The 19,796-nt window shown below is 40.2% G+C and overlaps 1 protein-coding gene across 4 annotated transcripts in view; it reads right to left on the bottom strand.

Moving 5' to 3' along the window:
• Positions 1–19,796, bottom strand: part of MYLK (myosin light chain kinase) — a 202,467-nt gene that overhangs the window by 169,274 nt on the left and 13,397 nt on the right. Inside the window, exon 1 of one of the 4 annotated variants that reach the window (XM_027885110.1) lies at positions 10,473–10,491. The exons of the other annotated variants lie outside the window; for them this stretch is intronic. The gene's annotated coding sequence lies outside the window, so the exon portion shown is untranslated. Of the gene's footprint in view, positions 1–10,472; positions 10,492–19,796 lie in introns of those variants that run through there. 4 annotated transcript variants of the gene reach the window in all.

Raw genomic sequence — 19,796 nt, 5'->3', positions numbered from 1 at the left:
AATTTTTAAGATTTGGTTATCTCAGTTCTAGTGAAAAACTCTCCTTCAGATTCCAACATCTGGGTCCAATTCTACCATCAGTAACCACCTGCCCAGGTAGGTACAATTATGAGTCATGTTTTTATCCTTTTGAAACATTAAGTGGACTGAGCTTCTTTAGTCTGTGGCTTCAAGGCATTTTTCCAGACAGTGCATCATTCTTTTATCTTTTTCCTGAATCTTTCCCAATCTTTTTCCTGAATCTTAGCCTTCTTTGTAAATTGTGGCTACCAGAATTGGATACACCAAGTGTAAGTGAATCATTGTCCCTGCAGTGTTTTACAAAAAAAGTAACATCCCCACCTCCCTCCTCCCTGACTTTCCTTTCCCTTCTCTAAGTGTTCAATAAGAGCTATATCAGATCTCCTGCCTACAGCATCACAAGAACAGTCCATATTTCCTTGTTTATCCAGTAGTAGCCTCAGAACATTTCCAAAGCTGTTCTCAGATGTAATATCCCATTTTATGTCATCCACATTCTGCTCTCATATGCACGATCTAAGAGGTGACTGTTACCAAACGTGAGTCTGCCTCACAATAAGATCCAGAGGAGCACAAAAGTGCTCCTTACATTATTAGTTAAAAAACAAACATGAAACCAAACAAAAAAGAACAAACAAACAAACAAACAAATAAATCTCTGTCCCAGTGAGGCTGGTATGCAGTCAGTATGTCCTGGGAATTATCCACTCACCTAGAATCAGAACGTGGTGTACACTGCAGTCAGGGTGTTCCTGATATGAGGGAAATTCCCATCGGATTTCAGCAGAAGCAAAGGTCAGGAGACAATAACAGTTTTGTACTTGTTGTATAGAAACATTAATTTGAAACACAGTGTGGATACAAAGTATTGAATTTGATACATTTCCAGTCAATCTTGGAAACAAATACTGGGCTTTTACTGGTTTATTAATAGAAGGACAAAATTCACCTCTGATGCACTGATGCCAGGAATGGATTTACTTGGAGCATTTAGCCTGCTAATCCCATTAGCGAAGGCCCAGTTGATAGAAAAACCATCCCTGGAGATGTCACTACTTTCCCCTCTAGAAATACTAAGAAACAACTAGTGAACAGTTTAGGGATTTTCCATGCATATCACTGATACAAATCTTCCATTGCTTCATGCTACTGACAGTCAGACAGGTAGCAAATACCACAAAGTGGCAGAGATAATTTCAGCAGGGCAAAAAGAGCAGGGATTTCGCTAAGTCTGTTTTCTACTGAAAAACTCATAAATGGCATCTCTGTTGGAGCAGAATTGGCAGAGTAAGATGGAAAGTAGTCCTGTATCTCATTACTGCCTCTACTATCACTAGCTGGAAACTTTGGAAAAACAGGCCCCTTTCTGTTTAGATACAAACGTGCTGTTGCTGTACAGTGGGTCTGGCTTTCTCTTTCCTCCTCCTTAGTTTGGATGACACCTGCATACAAAGGCTCTTTGTCTTTTTAAAGCTTCACCTACTACTGTTTATTTCCTACCTGACATCTATTTGTGATATCTTAGGCACTTCCAGAGTAACAGTAACAATTGCAGCAATAGACGGGTAAAATGCCACCACCACGCAAACATATGGACTGAATTGTTCCCAATTTCAGTTTAACTTGGTGTACTTAAACCAAGTTTTTGGTATTTTCATTAATTAGTTAAGTGCAGACAGATACAGCTTTCTAAAAGAGGACTGCAAGTTAGTGCATAGGACGAGCAGTATCAACAGCTACCCAGCTGACCCAAAATGAGACGGTGATTTGAGGTGATGTATGAGAAAACCTCTGCTTCATGCCAGGATTCCCCAGAAAAAAAGGACAATGAAAAAAGACATCAACAGCTATGATACATGTTTGACTGAAGCTGGTGAACTATTTCCAAAGAGCTGCACTCATAAAAGGACGTAACAGCTTCTTTAACAGAGCAGGAAAGGTGTTCTTACATCTCACATAAGCCTAATCAGGGCAGTACAGTATTCTACAACACATCCAGGACAGTCCAAAGCTAAAATAGCAACATGAGCATGCTAATCCACTGGACTAATTATCGCTCTTGAGACCTCAGCTACTTTTTCCAGGTATTTCTTTGCATAAGATGTAGCAGCACAGAGAACAAAAAGGTGGACTCTCAATATTTTGCCTTGCTTTTCTAGTTTAGGAGATGCAGTTTCCATCCAAGAGAAGGAGAAATCTGAATTCTGTCATTACACTGCTTAAAAATTACACTGAAAAGACCAGGTGATACAGCAGGCAGAACAGTCATCTAGCAGGAAATGGAATAGCTGACACTATTTCTGTATAAAACTATTTAATTTTTCACTTTTCCTTCTTTTTATCTGTAGTTTATTCAGTGCAAAGCATCTGTGTCTTGTACAGAGCCGAGCACAGTGGCATCACAAGCAGTCTTTTTTCAGTGAAACAAAAATACTACTTTTTTTTTTTTGTTTCCAGGTTCTCACAGTAGGGTAGGGCTCTGTCTCACACATGGAGATGTTGGGGGAAATGGAATACTATATCCAGAGCAACACAGAAGAAAACAAAAGCTTAAGTCACTCATATAGCACAAAGAACCATAGTCCCTTTGCACATCCAGTCTTTAGCTCCTCATGTCACAGCTAACACTGGAAATTAGCCCCCCACCATCCTCTTCTCTCACTAATAAACTGATTTCTTTTAAAGTCACATACACTCAAAGGGCACATTTGCTACAATTGGGCTGTACTGTGTTCAGACAAAACTATCTCCAGTCAGATTGGGCTCTTTAGACACAGTGAGATCAAACAGCTCACAAAATCCTTTGATGGAAATTTAATTCTTTAAAAATATGCACAAGGTAATTGAAAACACATTTTTATGATATCTCAGATTATAAACAGTAGATCCCTGGCTGGGTTGAACAAATAGCATTAAGCCTTTTTCTTCCTTCTGAAAAACCACAGTGCTTGGCAGCATGAGGCACTGATGTGTCTTCTGTACCAGCACAGGGAAACAGTGATTATAATGAAGAGCTTGTGTTAGGATGCAAATTGTGCTCCAACAGAAGAAACTGTTTGTAATAAGTTATTGTTCATTCAAAGCCATTTTGTGATATTAGCATGTTTTTTCAAGGTCTAAGCACAAGGCCTGGGTTTATTACATCTCTCCCCCTGACCTGTTCCCTTGCACAAGTCTTTGGGAAAAAGCAAAAGTAAGTATCCTTTGCTCACAACCTTCAGTCTTATCATCAGTTCCCTGCACTCTAGAACAGAGTATAAAATCCAATTTCAGCTTTGCTCACTTGATATTTAAACCTCCTTGTCTTTGCTGGTACCATGAAACTTTGATGAAACAAACCTGTGTGCAAGCTTCAAAGGAAAACAGTTATGGAGGGAGACACGCTGCATTATCCATGAGCTATCACTTCCACTCACGTGGAGATCTGTTTGGTTCTGTCACTGGTACTTTATGTATTTGTTACATGAAGAAGAAAGCCCTGAGCAGTGACTGCCACGGGCTGTCCAGAACTCCAGCGTTCTGTGCTGCCAGACTGCTCAGCTTTGCTTCTGTTTGTGTAGCAAGGCAGAGCTTGACACCCAACTGTGTTGGGTGTCAGAGCAAACACAGGTGAGAGCAGGACAGCCAAGGTCTCATCATCCTCTAAAGAAGACAGGATGTTAATGGGGTAGAGTGAATGACAACTTTTTTGGCAAAGCAATTTTAGGAAACAATACCTTTGTTACAGCTGAAGTGTTTCACTCGGGCTGTTGTGAAGCAGGTAATTTCTAATCAAAGGAAAAAGGTGCAAACTCGGCCTTAACTTATTCCCCAAGGAATCAGAATCCAGGAGTCCACAGATTTTCAAGACTGTGGAAGACTGTTTCAAAGTCTGCCTGAATCATACATAAGCCAGCTATGACTTAATGCATAAGAACTGTCTCAATGCATTTAAAAGATCTTTTAGTAGTAAGAGCACGATGAATCTGTCTCTCCTCTTTCCCCTGTCCCAAGAAAAAAGAGAAATCCAGAACTGTCTGGGGTTCCTTCTGTGGCAGAGCCACAGAAAAATCTTGATGCTCAGTATACCAGGAGTCAGAGTCAGTTTGAGAGTGTGTTGCTCTTCATTTGTCACATTTTTGACAGACTCTGAGTAGCTCAGCCCCTACATTTTCTCCTCAAACTACAATGATACTACCTCAGTCCTAAAAAGGAAACAGCTGTAATTCTTATTTCCATGGAGTTGATATTTCTATTAATCTTCTTCCAAGTCAGTGACCGTTAAAAAATATGGAAGTTTTACTCCTGAGTTGGAGCAGTACAGGCCAAGGAAGGTTAGAAAAGTGGGCCAAGACTGATGTAGCCTTTCACTGGGGCAAAAAGCACCTTGTTACTTGCTTCAGCTTCCTCACTGCTTAAGTCACAAATCAAAAAGCAAAGACAAACTTTTGCTGAGGCAATGGTATTCACCATCTCCCTCTCTGCTTCCTCTTCTGTTTATTTGTATTGACAGAAGCCTCTTCATTGTGTGAGGGACACAATGAGAAAAGAGAAACATTTATTTTATGGAAAATGCTTCCCTCACCTCAGAAGAAGCAGTTGATGTTTAAACTAAAGACTCCTGCTTTGTTAGTTTCACAAAAACACTGACTGAAAAAAAAACAAAAACCTATGGATTTTAAGTGTTAGGCTATCATCCTTGTTTTAAGCCACTGTGCTTGTTTTCCCTGGGTCACTGAAGGAATGTGCTGCCCTTCATACAAAAGGAATAAGTAGTTAATATGTGAAGTCTAAAAAACTCCACTCTTCCATAAACTCTTCATCATGAAGGGATTCTTTGTCATAACTAAAGTTTTGAAAAGTGAAACAATCCAAAAGTACAGTGTAGCCTAACAATAAATCAAGCTTTAAAGTGACAGCTCGCTGAAACTGTGCAAGAGGAATTGCCATCCAGTGCGTAGGGAGGCAGCTGGGCCGAGGTGAAGCTCAGCAAACCAGTGGTGAGGCAAAACTCAATGGGCTGCTTTTTGTTCTGCACCACACTCCCTGAGAGAAGTGAAAGTACAGGAAAATGAAGTCTTTCCCTCTCACAACTAAAGCTACAACAATGCAAATCACAGGGCAGCATTGACTTGTTAAACAGTTTCTGCTGGCTCTATTTTAAAGCTCCAAAGGCTTTGAAGTGGAGTTGTAAACTCAATTGATTTCAAACAAAAGGCTAATGTAATCCACTTTCAGCACCAGTACCACGCTGGCAAGTGAATACACCCTTCTCAGTAATCAAAATTACTTATTAGTGTTTAAAGCAATTCATTTCAGTGTTTTTCAAGCCACTTAAGAAGTTGGATAGGAATGATCTTGGCTGAATTCAGACACAAGGAAACCAAGCCAATATCTGGACCTGTTTTACTGGGGGACAGTGAGGCCTTCAGGAACACTGACATTAATATCTGACACATCCATGTGCCCTTTTTGTCCCAAACTGCTTTCCAGGTATTGTAGTTTTATATGTGGCTTGTTACACACAGGTCCTGGAGTGCAGCCATCTCTAAAGTGGGATGCACAGATTTAGCTGTGCAAGATCAGCAGGATCAATTAGGGCAGTAGTAGACACTTTATCAGCTTAAGGAGCTGGGCAGCTCTCAGATTCAGACATTGGAAAATGGAAAGTTCGGGAAATACTCGCCACCCTTTAAAAAATTTATAACACACACGAAAGTCATGAAAATGTGGCAACAAGATCAGAAGTCTGCAAGAACAGCCAAATGGAAAAAGATCTAGGCGGGAATTGATTATAAGAGCGTGGGACAGACTGAATGGAATTATCAATTGTAGAAAGTCTAAGAAAAACAGGAACAAGTGGAACATAGAACAGGTCAAAGATTTTAAAGCTTTCCAACAAGTTTCACAGCATTTGGCCCCTTTCTTTGGAAAGTACATGTGATACACCAGGGAAAAGGAATGACTCAAGGCAGGGTGGAAACTAGGCAGATTTTAAAGTGGCCTTGACATAGTTTTACATATACACAAGAAAGTTTCACTGCCTGTTTCACAGGGTTTGAGTTTGTAAATAAAAGGTAGAGCCATTGAGTTGGGATGGAAAAACCTCCAGCAGAATTTCTGAAGACCAGTGCGTGGCAATGGGTACCCAGGATAACAAACACAGGAGAGATTCAAACTTCCTGGGGTAACTGGAGGCGTGTTCAAGGCCCAAGAGACTAGAATTATGATCACATAGTCCAGCAGATGTATTCTGGACTAGATCTGCTATTTGACCTTTCGGGTCTTTTGCAAAAATCTGCTATGTCATTAATGTCCAGACAGATTTGGACAAGGAGAATCTGCTTTTAATAAGTCTCTGTAAAGGGAGAGAGGACAGAGCCCAGCAGGATTTATTCAAATTAACATTCTCCTATTGTTGACAGTTTCCAACATCTGTCTGCTCCTTGTTTCTGCACAACTGACTTCTGTGAGAGGAGCTCTCCTTCACTGATAATGCTGATAATCTTCACTGATAATCTACAGTGAATGTCTTGCAAAGCTTTACTACCTTCCTCTTCTACTTTCATAGCCCTTGACCTCATCCCAGACTGAAGCACTTTGAGGCTAGCAGTTTCTTTCCCAAAACAGGACACTGAAGTCCTTTAACGTAACAGCAATTTGAAAAATATCAGTAACAATCATAATTAGAGGAATTATGTAATCTTTGATATGGAGAAAGAGAAAGGAGATTTTTAGATGTATCTCAGCCTCTCACAACAGTTGGTTTTAATATACTTCATTTATTTTACTGACTTTAATAAAGTTTTCATTCATTTTATTATTTAATTAATTTTATTAATGGTTTATTTTAATGAACTTAAAATAAAAGTTCATACAGTAAATTTCTTCCATGTTTTCTAGCACAGATGAGCAAAAAACCATTTTTAATGGAAATGCCAATTCCTCTCAAGGCAGATAACACAGCAACAGTTCTCCCACTTAAATGAAATATGTTATGCTAAATGAAAAATAGAAATAATTCTTTTGTCAGCAACAAAATACAGCATGCACATCCCTATCTCATAAACTTCTCTTACCAGGTAGGAAATGGTTTCTCCTTCAGAACACAGGTCAAAATCCCAGATCCAGCGAGTAGGAAAACCTTTTTGCGAGTCAAAGAATTTGGCGAGCAGGAGAATGCCAGCAGGCAAATACATGCCTAAGTCCAGCTGAAATGTTATTACAAAGGTCTCTTTTTCCTTTTCTTATTACTCACTTCATACTTTCACTTGTTTGCTGCTGCTCATCTCTAGTTAATGTTTAATTGAGCAGACTGAGGCTGCACAGACACTCGGCAGCCGATGTTTAGCTTGCTCTGTGCTGTTAAAAAGTGCCCAACAGGACACTACTCACCTTCATTACATACTCTGCGCATTTTTCTGGCTGCTGTGATGCACAATGGAACAGTTACCGGTCACCTTTAGAGCTGTGTCCATGCCATTTGAATTAGCCATCCATTGAATGAATGAGAGGAATTCAGCACCTCAAGGCTTCTTGTTTCAGGCTGCCTGCCAACTCAGGTGGCTGCAGCAGTTGCTGCACTCTTTCAACAAGGTTTCTCCAGGACTACAAAAGCTAAAATGTTAGTCTGAGAACTTCTAGTAATAGAAATAGAGTATAAATCCCCAAACTTTACCTAGTCCTTTTGAAGGAAAAGCCTTCTTAGTTGAAAAGTCCTGTGTTCACAGTTCTTTACTTTTCCTAAGGACAGCCTTCTTAGGAAGGCACTAAAGTTTCCTCTTCTCCCTGAAGACGACTAATTTCTTAGAGTTGTGTGTGTTTACACTGTATATGAGCTGTATTTCAGTGTGCGTGGCCAGCGACAAATGCAGCCACCTCTTCACCCCCAGAGGAGTGTGAAAGCTGGACTATGACACAAACCACAAAAATAGGCAGTGGGCCAGACACCAGAAAGCAAAGCAATTCTCATTCCTAAGTACTTGCTGGTTTCCTATTGATTGCAGTGGGAAACTTCCAAGTTCCCACTCCCAGTCCCTGGGACAGCAGCAAAAAACACATACTTTCTAAGCACAGCACTAAAGAGGTCAACGAAACAGCACAGCCCTGCAGCTTCACTACACTGGCTCACACACCACTGATGTGACACTGGCATTGACCTGGAATTCACTCGTGGCAGTTACAGGATTAAACAAGCAAAATCCAGAGTGACAAAATCTCACACGCACTCTGCCCATGTGAAATACAATTGTCTGTCACTTGTCAAAGGAGCTTTACAGAACTAACAGCTTACAGTACTGCTTCCTTCACATTCACAAACACGAACCAGGGCACCACACTTCCATTCTTTCCGTGACAAAAGCAGGAAATTCCCCCCAACCATTATTGCAATATTTAAAACCCAAAGTGGACAATCAGAAAGGTTAGGGGTTGGAAAGAAGCATGCCGTCCCCATTAGGGGCAGAAACAGCTAAATTACCTGGATAATGACAGTAAATAGCGTCAACAAACAGAAGCGGAAAAGGCTTTCAAGATGATTAAAGCAACAGCAAGTGAAACTGAAGGGAGTGTGGAGATGCTACTAAAGTGACAAACCAGAACTGAGATCAGCACCTCACAAGGCAATCATTTTGATGAAACCAATGGGGCCACACTGAATAGGTAACTGAGAAATTCCTGGATGAAGCCCTGGCAGACAAGGCTACTGTGAGTCTTTATGGATGAAAAGAAGAGTAGAGAATAAATTGTAGGATGTAGTTTGATGATTAAGTGGAACATGACCAAAATATCATGGCTGTAAATGAAGCCAGACAGCTAGAGATGTTGGAAAGTTAGCCACAAAACCACCTCAGTGTCTCATTCTTATGCATATCCTATCTCCAGTGACCATCAGTAGCACTTGCCTTGGGAAAGAACACAAAGCCAGAGTAAGCTTTCAGCAATTCTTTCCCAAATACACCCTCCTGACTTCTGGCAATCAGCAGTTTATGGACTTAAGAAGTCAGACCATTGTGTTTCACAGTCCCTGAGTTTAACCTCTATAAATTTAACCTCTTTCTGAACCCAGTTCGGCCTTCTTGACATTTTATTGCAGTGAGTTCCACAATCAATTGCACGTACCCTGTTATGAAAAAAAAGAAAAAAAATATTTTAAGCTAGTTGTCTAACTTTCACTGAGTTCTTCCTTTATTCAAATGAAGCTATGTCTGATTGTTCCTTGTTTACCTTCTCCCCATCATTTTTCGTTTTATGACACCCTCAGCCTCCAACAAAGGGTTTTTTTTCCAAAGTGATAAGTTCTAGTCTACTCTCTGGTCCCATGGATGTCTTTCCATACCCACGGCTTTTCTGCATATCTCTGAATCATTCTCAGGTTATCAAACCTTTCTGAGTTATAGACAGAGCTGAAGATACATGTTATGAAAATACCAGAATAATTGTTTCTGGTTTATTCTGTATTATAATGTCTAACTTTGTTATTTGGCCATCCCTGGGACTGACAATTTGAAAGAACTATCCACTATCCAGTAATGCCAAAACCACTCGCTCTACCTAAGAATTAAAATTACATTCTCCATTAACATATTGTGTGTAGATTCTCAAATCCTCAGTTGTATTTGCTACTACAGTGCTTTCTCACAGCTAATATAGAATTAGCCCTGACCCAATGCTCAACCCAACATCTCCCCAGTGCTGTAAATGCAGGAGAACATTCCACTTCAGTACAGTTTTTCAAGTAGAAAGTTGTCTTGAGAAGAAAGCATACCATGAACTAGTCTCAAACCATCCCTAGCACTTGAGAATATTTGACACAGAGACAAAAAAGGGCAAGAAAACATTCCCTACATTTATTAAACCTTGATCTATAATGAATAGAAGCCTGAATAAAAGCTGTGTGATTGATTCTCACTCTTAGCACTCTTGCTTTTTCCCCTTCTCCAAGAGTATGATAGAGGGATATAAACCAGTAGCCTCAATTCTTCACACACAGACACACCTCCCAAGTTAACAGAAAAGATGAAAACCAGCTGCCTTCTAATTTTCCTCTGCTCTAAGTAAGTGATTCCCACATTTATCAATACTTCATCTAGCTTTTTTTTGGCACCAGCATTTTCCACATCACTTAGTAGGAGAAGGGAGACTAAGGATGGGAGGGGAAAACATAACTATAACTCCCACACAAAAGAAAAAAAAAAGTCACTGGTGTCAAGTTTCACAGTGGGACACTTTCTTTGCAAGATAATTCAACGCCTTTAATGATTTTTCTCTCTCACAACAAAATTTTAAGTAATTTTCTCATTTTGAACAACCAGAACAGGCAAAACAAATATAGATCCCTTTGGAAGTAGAAGAATGCCTCTAATTCACTAGTTCTTCAATGTTAACTCAGACAAAGATTAACCAATATTAATGCACTCTTTAAAACCAAATGTACCTCAAAGGGTGCCTGGAAAAGGTTGCTTTCTCCTCACCTAATCAGAGCTTCCGGGTTCCACACATGCAACAGCAGGTTCCAAAACAGAAACTGGCTCAGGACACTTCTAGGATACCAAATCCACAGGTGGAATGCTGCTTGCTGGGACAGCAAGTGAGAGAAAACTACTTCTGAAGGCTCTCGGGAGGCAGAACTGGAGTTTTATCCCATGCACCAAACCCGCACCCACAGTCCCTCCATAGCACAGGGAAGGTCTCTGCCGGCTCCCTGGTAACCAGCTTTCTGTTTTGGTGACTGGACTGCTGGAAATCATTAGGGAAAGGAAAGCATGACTTGGCAGTAATGCCCTGAACTCAGAATGCACGAGTTGTGCCACCATCAGCTTCTGTGAGAAGGGGTAACTACAGTGACCTTCGTCAAGGTATTTAATCTTTCCCAGACAGAGTTCCTCACCTCTTTGCTCGTAAAAAGGTGGGATCTTTGTGTTTCTGAGTGGAAACTCCTTATCCCAGGAACTGTGTCTGTTGTTAGTGCTTGTACAACAGCATGAACAGGTTTCTAATCTCCAGTCCCGAGGGATCTTGGATACACACCTTAGGTATCAGCTGTTATCAATGACAACATTCACCTCCTCCTTCCTGTCCCCGCTCTGTTCTTGTATTCTTTCCCTTCCCTTTTTGCTAACTCCAGCATTCACTCAAGCACCAGGGGATCTGCATCAGTACTGAAAATAAAATCATCTTACATTCAAAAGGACCAGAATTTGGAGTTTGAATATCTTCCTCTATTCCAAGATGATACTATTCATAGGTCTCTGACTACATGGTGTCTTAGAATTATATTCTAGGTTAAAGTTGCAATATTCCCTTAATTCCTTGTTGAGGAAAATAAGAGATGGGAGAAAATATAATTTCCACGAAAAATCAATAGACAGAAATTGTTTGTCACATCAGGAAAATATGGTCAAAACGTACCATTGTTTGTTGATATCCAGGAACGTGTAGAATTGGGATGACAGAAACAGCTTCAGGAACTTCAAACTGAATGAGCTGTCCATGTTTATAAACCATGAACTGGGATTTTGAGCAAGCCAGTCTGGTGGAAGGTGCTCCTGGCCATGGCGGGAGGTTGGAATGAGATGAGCTTTAACGTCCTTTCCAACACAAAGCACCCTATGATTCTGTGAACCAGGACCCCACACAGACTGAGATGTGTCAGTTTTATGAGAAGCTGAAGGAGGTTTTAACCTTACCCAGGGATGAGGAGGAAAGAAGGAAAACCAAATAAACAGACAATATAATGGCTGAGTCCCAGGAAATGTTAGCTGGAGAGGAACTCTACACGTCCCTAACACAAAATCCCACTTGAAGCAAAACTACCACCAACACCCAAGGAAATCAGTTGGGGTTTTGCCTAAACATGCCTTGAACAACTCCACAAACAGACATGCCACAAAGTTTCTGGGTAACCAATTCCACTGCTCCACTACCCTGCCAAGCCTCAATAGCAAGCACTCAATCTACCCCTCATTTTTCCATCTGCCACTACTGAGGAAAAGCTTGGCTGGTCCATCTTTGCAGCCCCCCTTCAAGTAATTGTAGGTTGTTATTTGACTGACAGCTCAGTAGCAAGACTAAATAGGAAAGCTTTGTAAATCTCCCACTGGAGTAGGATACACTTAGCAATGAAATCTCTTCAGAAAGTAAAGAGTGAGACTGAAGAGCAAAATGTTCAGTTTCCCCCTAATTTAGGGAATTTTAAATAAAATAAAAAAGCATACAGCATAAAAAAAGCATATTTCATTAAAAGTAGAGTTCAGTTAAAAGTGACATTTTTCTTTCACGCTATTTAAAGAGAAATAAATTTTGCCCTATTGGCTGTGATTGCAGGCTCTCTTATTTCTCCCAATAAACAAAATATAAGCTTTTTTTCCCCCATTTTAAGATAGGGCTGGAAAAGGGGAAGAATTTAATGAGTATTATCTGCTCTGCTGGAACTCAGAGGGGCTATGGTTGAGAGAAAAAACACCCTATGGAATATGTAAAAATGGATTTAATTACGAAACATAATTATTTTGTGCAAAAATATCCATTTTAAAAGGAATTCTCTTCCAAGTTTACTGGCATTAGCACAGTTTAAGTTATATACTCAAATCCAAGCTATTACAGGACATTTGTACTAGTCTGTTTCCTTAACCAAAACAAACACACAATCTAACTAGAATAGTATGCTTAAAGTTAGCGTGTTCATGCCAAGACACTGTACTTTCACTTTTATTTGCTTTTCTTCCCTCTGCTTCTGAGTACTTTTGGGATGTGTCTTCATAAAGCAGCTATTGAACCAACACAGAAAATTAGTATTTTGCAATATGCGTTCAAGTTACTTTTAAAGGTAAAGTTTGGGGTCAACTAACTAATTTTGGGGGAAAAAAATAATACATTTACCTCACTGAAGCCAAAACTCCTCCCCAGGTAATTCTCCCTAACTTGAAAGGTCAGGAGTGCCTAATGTTTCCGACTCAAACTACTTGTGTTCTTAGATGAAAACAGGTCAGTGACCAGATCCACTGGGTGCAAATCCAGGGAATCCATTTGGTCTCAAACACTTTGAGAAGAATAGTCATGGTCATGGTAAGGACGAGCTGATCCATCCAAAGCATGAAGTCCTTCACTTCTGAGTGACAGTTGTCTAAACCTGGCCACTCATAAAAATCAGCATTTCCACACTGGCCCAGTCTCCTGTGCACTGAAGTCAAGCTGGTAAAGAACCACAGTGAGTTTTTTTACCGTCTTTCTACATAAATTTCTTTTCTTATTAGGTGGCTTATTCAGCCCATATTAAAAAGTTCAAGTCCAAAAACTGCTGCAGTTTTATTTAAACAAAGATGGTGGTTTTTTTCAAGGAAATGTATCATAATTTACACAGAGAAATGACTGGTAGGCTTTTAATCTTAAAATATGTTCTATACGGCTGTAACTTAAAGGTTTTGTGCTTGTTTTCGTGGTATACTTAACTAAGAAAAAACTGCAGAATGGCAATTTTGAACAGGAAAATGGGAGGAAGAACTTCAACACCACGATATTTGTAACATGAAACAGCTTGATCACGCTTTTCAAAAGGGAAAGCACCAATTATGAAAAGAAGGTGATGCTTGGTGAATTTCCCAGTGGCTACAGGATGATTAGGACAGTGGGCAACATGAAATACAAAATGTACTGTGCTACTCTCACAGTCAGTTCTCTTGAGTAAATGGTTCAGTTGCACCTGTTTATCAAAGGAGAATAAACACAGACACGAAGGAACATTCATATCTGAATCCCACACTAGTGTAAAGTTGTGTTTGCTTCAGTATAGGCAGTTAGGGGGTGGAGGTGTCTATTTTTTTTCCCCTAAAAATACTTCAATATAATTTTTAACAGTCAATATAATTACAACAGTCAAAGTAAAATTGAGTGGAGAGGGCATGCAAAGCGCAGAAAGCAGGAGATGGAAGGGAGCAGCAGTCTGTCAAGTCAATAGTTTTTCTAAGTCCTTGTTTTCCTCTCATCACCTTTTCTCCAAATCCAACTATTAGGGAAAAAAACATCAGACAACCAACAGCAGTATCCCCACTGGAAGACGGATGTCTTCTATAGAGCTCATCAGCAATGGTATTGATGTTCCTTTAAGCCTCTGTTTGAACAATGCCACTATGGAAACAGATCTGTGATGCCCTGCACCTTATCAGACCTTCTCTATTTAAATTCTTTTCTTGTGTTTTCAACAAAGCCATTCACTGAACCTCAACTAATCCATGATTCTGTTAGGGGTGAGGCTTTTGCTTGGTGGGTTTTTTTCCCCTTCACTACCGTGTCTCTTCCTAAAGGTTCTCTCCCCCACTAATGCCATGTGACAAAGTTTTATTTGGCTCACACCTCTTCAGTTCTTAGCTCAAAAATATTATGTCTGTATTTATTGCCTAACAGATTCTGTAGTTTTTATTCCTCCCTGACTGCCCCCCAAGTGACATAGTTTTCAATGAAAATTCCACTCATTCAACAGCAACTTTTTCATTTTGTTTTTAGCTGCTCAGACTCTGCCTGCATCTACAGCAGTTGTGCCTGTAAGTTCTCTCTAGAGCATTCCTAGGTTAGAGGTGTAAAGGGTTACATCTTTGTAATACCAACAGTTTATCAATTCCAGATGCACATGGAATCCCAAACTCTGTGTTTACAAATTCCAAATATTAGAATACTTTTGGGGAACAGAGAACAGGAGGGGAGCTGGGAAGCTTCAAGGTTACATTATGCAAATGAAAGAGGGCAAATCTGGGTTTGCCCTCTCTGCATCCAAATCTGGTGCACAGGCAGAAACCAGAGCACTCTTTCTGCAAACTAAGCAAGTGTTAATGCAGCAAAGGCCTCTGCAGTGGTAACAAATTCATGCTATAATCCTCCACCTAAGCAGACAGGAGACAAGTGCTATTTAAGTTTCAAGTTTTTAATGCTGCCCGCAAGTGTAGTTCAAAGTGAGGTTGCAAGAAACATCATTAAGGAGAGTTTCTGATACTTTATAATGCAAGGAGGAGATGGGGTCTTATCAGCTTGCAAGAGAGTTTGTTGAAGAATGGGAGTTATAAAACAATTTTATTTTATTCTCTTACTACCTTAGGCATTCTGGGTTGGCTGAGGAAGCAGAAGATACAGCAGCACAGTAGTCTGAGACATGTCGTAGCTCTCAGAGTTCCCAGGTGGACTAGTTTAAATACAAAGGCAATTGTTATTAGCTTTGCAAATGAGTTTCACAATAGAGAATTAATAAAAACCCTCCTTATTGACTTCCACTTCGACAAAGCAACTATGTACAAAGATGCTTTAAAAAAAAGATGCAACTGGAAGAAAGGAGACAGTTCAAACATTCCCCTTCGTTAAATCTATGCATTATTCCTAGGTTTTCATGGAGCAAACTGTCTGATGAAGGCAGGACAGCACAATTCACATTCAATATTTGCTAGGGCTCAGTTACTATTTCTAGTGGAAATCAGAACAACTCTTAAGAACCTCATAGCAAACCAGTTTCTTTCATATGTTGATGCTGCAGACTTGTGTTTTCTTACTCTCTCCATAATATACCACTTAACAGCTTTTGTGAGGTGTAAAACATGACACATTGCAGTAATGGATTTTAAATAATATGTTGCACAGCTAGTTTTGGTTTACTGAGGAACAAGTTTAGGATGCAGCCAAGGAGAGGACTAAAACCACTGCTGACTTTCAGGGATTTGAAAGCTGGGATATAAAATGAGGAACTAGGAAGAGCTGTGCTAACTTAATTTCTTGCCACAGCTCACCTTTCACTGTAACTCCCATGTGTACAGACCCTCCAAGTTCATTTTGTTTCTCATGTTGAACACTCCTCTTTTGGGTTTTAGCCCCACTCTTGATAACATACTGTTAACTGATACCAAACCACCCAAATCAAACAGAAAAATACTTAAATAATACAATCCTGAGTAACAAAAATGCTGGGATAACCAGAGACATAAAAGTCATGGGTGGAAAACGAACAGTGAATATATTTAGGTTAGAAACCAGAAGAATGCTTCCAATATGGAGGAGGAGCAGCTTCTCTCTAACTATAGAAGCCTAATTTCACTGAACTGTCAGAGTATGACAGAGTTGCAGGGCACAGCTATTGCAAGCAAGGCTGGACAGGCCCCCCTGGACCACTGGGTCTCATTTCCGGCAAGGGCAGTGCTGGAGTTGGATACCTCTGTGTCCAACATTGTCCTTTCATTATGTCTTGAAGTTCTCTCTGAAATTACAGAAAGCTGTGCTTACATTTCTGAGGGCAGATCTGGGCAATTTGCCTTTAGCCTCATACCACTGGATACACTTCCCTTCCTCCCTCCCTGCCCACAGTTTTAAGAATTAAGTTTTAAGCTGGGAACATAAATCTCTATTTCAGATTTCCTTGGTTTAGATGGACTAAGCTAAGACACTCCCTACCCCTCTCAAGCATCTATAGCAATGAACCCATTTCGGAGGAATTTCTTCTCCTATGGAAGACACTCGCCCATGACATTGATGTGTATTTTCTGTCCATGTTAATTTGATTTTGTAATCCAAACTAGAGCAACACTTTGGTTGCTTCTGTGTTCCTCAAGCTGCTGTGTGTCCTCAAAAGACAACTGAAGTGGTAAATGAATTTGGAACACTGGTTTTCCTTGAAAGTTTTCTCACGGAAAGTTTCAGTGATCCTTCCGCTACAGACTGAACACCAGACAGTTGCCATTAATTACTGTGTGGAGACATTTGGTCAGATACACACAAGACACAAATCATGCATTAGGGATTTAGCTGGTTTAGAACCATGGCAGAAGGAGTTGTCTTTCTCACGTTGTGTCCTGTATCCATCATTCCAAATTCCTGTGGGATTTTTGCTGACCTGCCTGTAGAAAGAAGGAAGTAGGACTCAGGAGTGAAGCTGATGAAGCACAGGTCACAAACTCAATTCAAATGAAGCAGAGAAGGGGAGCTTTGCCAAAACCATGAGCCTCTCCCTGCTACACTGCACCCTACCAGCCTAGAGGCTGTAGCAGCTTTGAACCCACCATTAAACCCATGTCTAAGTGGAGGGCTCTATTTCATGGTCTAGGAGAACATTAATTTGATGATTAAGAGAGAAAACAGGGTTTACAGCATTGTTGATGCAAGCAGCAGCAGAACCAGCTGCCAGTCCTCTTGGAATGAGGAGGCACATTGCAATAAGAACCACATTTTCTGTAAGAAATCTCAGAGAACGTTACGAGCAAGTTGTCTCTAACATCTCAGATTTATAGCATGGCCTGGCTCAGAATCATTGCAATTTCAGAGCTTCCTCACAACAAAAACTGTTATTAAGGCTTGAAACTTTGGCCAAGGCTTTTATTCCTATAGCAGTTTATTATCTTCTCCTCTTCTAGCCCTGGAAGTCCAACAGCACAGTGGTCTCCCAAGGTTATATGTTAAAAGACGTGCAATAACAGTTTAGAGCTGCAGCATCCACCTTCTTATAAAGCACTGTCTCACAAGCCACTGGTGGCATGTGGGGTCCTGAGGTCAAGCAAAACACATCATCTCATTCCACCTTGATCTCTTCTGACATTAAAAGAGATCAACAGATAAGAAAGGAAGAAAATACTGCCCCAGCATGTCTATAAATACAGTCAAGCATTTATGTGGATATGGTGGGAGACAGTAATGCAATGAAGGTGGATGAAAGAATCCAGGGAATTTTCTACCTCATTCCTTGTAAGCTATGATGCACAAAACAAATGAACACAACTGCCCAGAGAACAGCTCTTCTAGACACAGTTGAACTAGTTTTAAAACAAGTTAGTGATAGTGAGATAGCACAGCTTGCAAATCCCACCAAGAAAGAAAGTAAGTTTTCAGTTTATTAGGACAGGGACTTCCCACTGGATCTGGCTCTTTTCCCTTCAGAGAAATGAAACATTTTCCTAGGACTGAAAGGACTCAGATCCAAAGGAGGAACCGCACTGTGACACTCCCAGTCTCCCAGCTGATTCTTCTGCCCAACAAGTCTGCACTTTATGTATTGATACATGGAAGAAATCCCCTTGATAGGAAAAGGAGATTGGAGGTTAATCTTTCCTTTAACAATAAAAATAAGAAGTCACTTCAGAAACCATTTCAGTCTCATGGGTTAAATCAAACCAGCTGCACATGTGGCCATCATGCAAACAAAACACAGTCACTAAAAAAAAAAGCTATTTCTTGTTTGCAAAGAAAAGTGGGTAGGACACTACACTGCTGTCAAAAAGGGACAGTTCAGTCAGGACAGTTTGACCCACTGGATACTGTCAGTAATTCAGTTTAACTCTTCCACATCTGTATTGAGCCTGGTCAGTGCTGCCTGCTTGAAACATGAAACACAGGAAGAAAATTCTAAGCAGCAGTGAAGAATTTTTAACAGCTGCTGCCTGCTGCATTGACTGAGCTCGATTCTCTGAAACAAGCCCTGTGAAATCCAGTATTTGCCCCAAGAAACACGTCTGGGATTATCCCATAGATTTCATGTGCACAGGATACATGCATCTTCAAAAGACAACTCCCTGCTGACTGAAGGAGGAACAGGTATTATAGGGCTTTTAAGTCTCTGCAAGCAATATAGATATCATATCCTTTTCCTGTATAACTCTATAGACTCCAATAAATCTACAGAATCAAGCTTACCACAAGGCTACTGTTTTTCAGACCGACTGACCCAGTGACTGGTATTTATTTGCTGAGACAAGCTCCATAAAAATAAAAAGTAAAAAATCCACACTCTTCCTCCTCATCACCACAAAGATGACATCTTGTTGCCAATCTGCCTGCCAGGAAGCCATATGGAAACAATATCAATACCACAATCTATAGGCACCCTTCCAATGCATTAATCAGGTCATTAGAGTTCAATCCTGACAGCATCTTTAAGAACTGGAAAGGATAAAGCTGTGGTAATAAGGCACAGTCAAGATCGATCCCCAGGGTCTAGTTAGATCTTCCTCTCCTTTGGTTTTCCCCTTTTTTTCTTTAAAGAACATACAGCATTAACATTTTTTTCCCCAGTGTTTGGTTTAAATTTACCATTTCTGAGAACCTCAAAGCCCAAGCAAGGCCTCTCAGTTTGATGCTAAAACCCATAATGGAAAATGTCTTCCACCTCACTGAAGCAAATGCAAGTCCCCTCACATGAGCCAGGAAGAGCCACAGGCTTCTGCCTTGACAGTAGTTACCCACATAAACCCTTAAAAGGGCATTGAAAAAGTCTGGAGAGAATTAAATGGGGCATGACAACAATTTGGAGACTGGGGAAAATAGATTATAAAATATAAATATATACATCGCACGTATTATAACCCAAAACCACACAAAGTTCAGTTTAAGATGGTTACAAGGTTTCTTATCACACATAACAGTCCTTTCAGAGGGGGAGTTATCTGAGAGACAGACCAAAACCCAGGGGCGGAAAACTGAAGCTGCAGAAATCTGAATTTGACGTTGCCTTTCTTCTAAAGCATGAAGAAAGATAACAAATGGGGGGGTGGGGGGTAAGGTGTTACATGTGGTTTTGCTCTCCTATCTTTCTTTCTCAAAAGAAAAGAAACCACAAGGTTTTCTGAGAGATATGTTTTAACAAGTTATTGAGTACATTATAGCACAACTGAAAAGAAACACCCTTCTTACAAGCAGCAGAGCAGTCTTCCTATAAAGTATGTTTAAACTCTCTCATTTGAAGATGGGAGTGAATAGCTTCATCTCAAAGGGTCAAGGTATAGGGAATCCATGTACTAAGTTTAAAGGGTTATTTTTATCCTTCTTTCTTTATTTTTTAG

Source organism: Empidonax traillii, unplaced genomic scaffold (genome assembly GCF_003031625.1).
Source record: "Empidonax traillii isolate 1590-97213 ecotype Southwest subspecies unplaced genomic scaffold, ASM303162v1 scaffold161:size1573837, whole genome shotgun sequence".
NCBI lineage: Eukaryota > Metazoa > Chordata > Aves > Passeriformes > Tyrannidae > Empidonax > Empidonax traillii.
The sequence above is the reverse complement of the archived record's forward strand: the minus strand, read 5'-3'. Positions and strand labels throughout refer to the sequence as shown.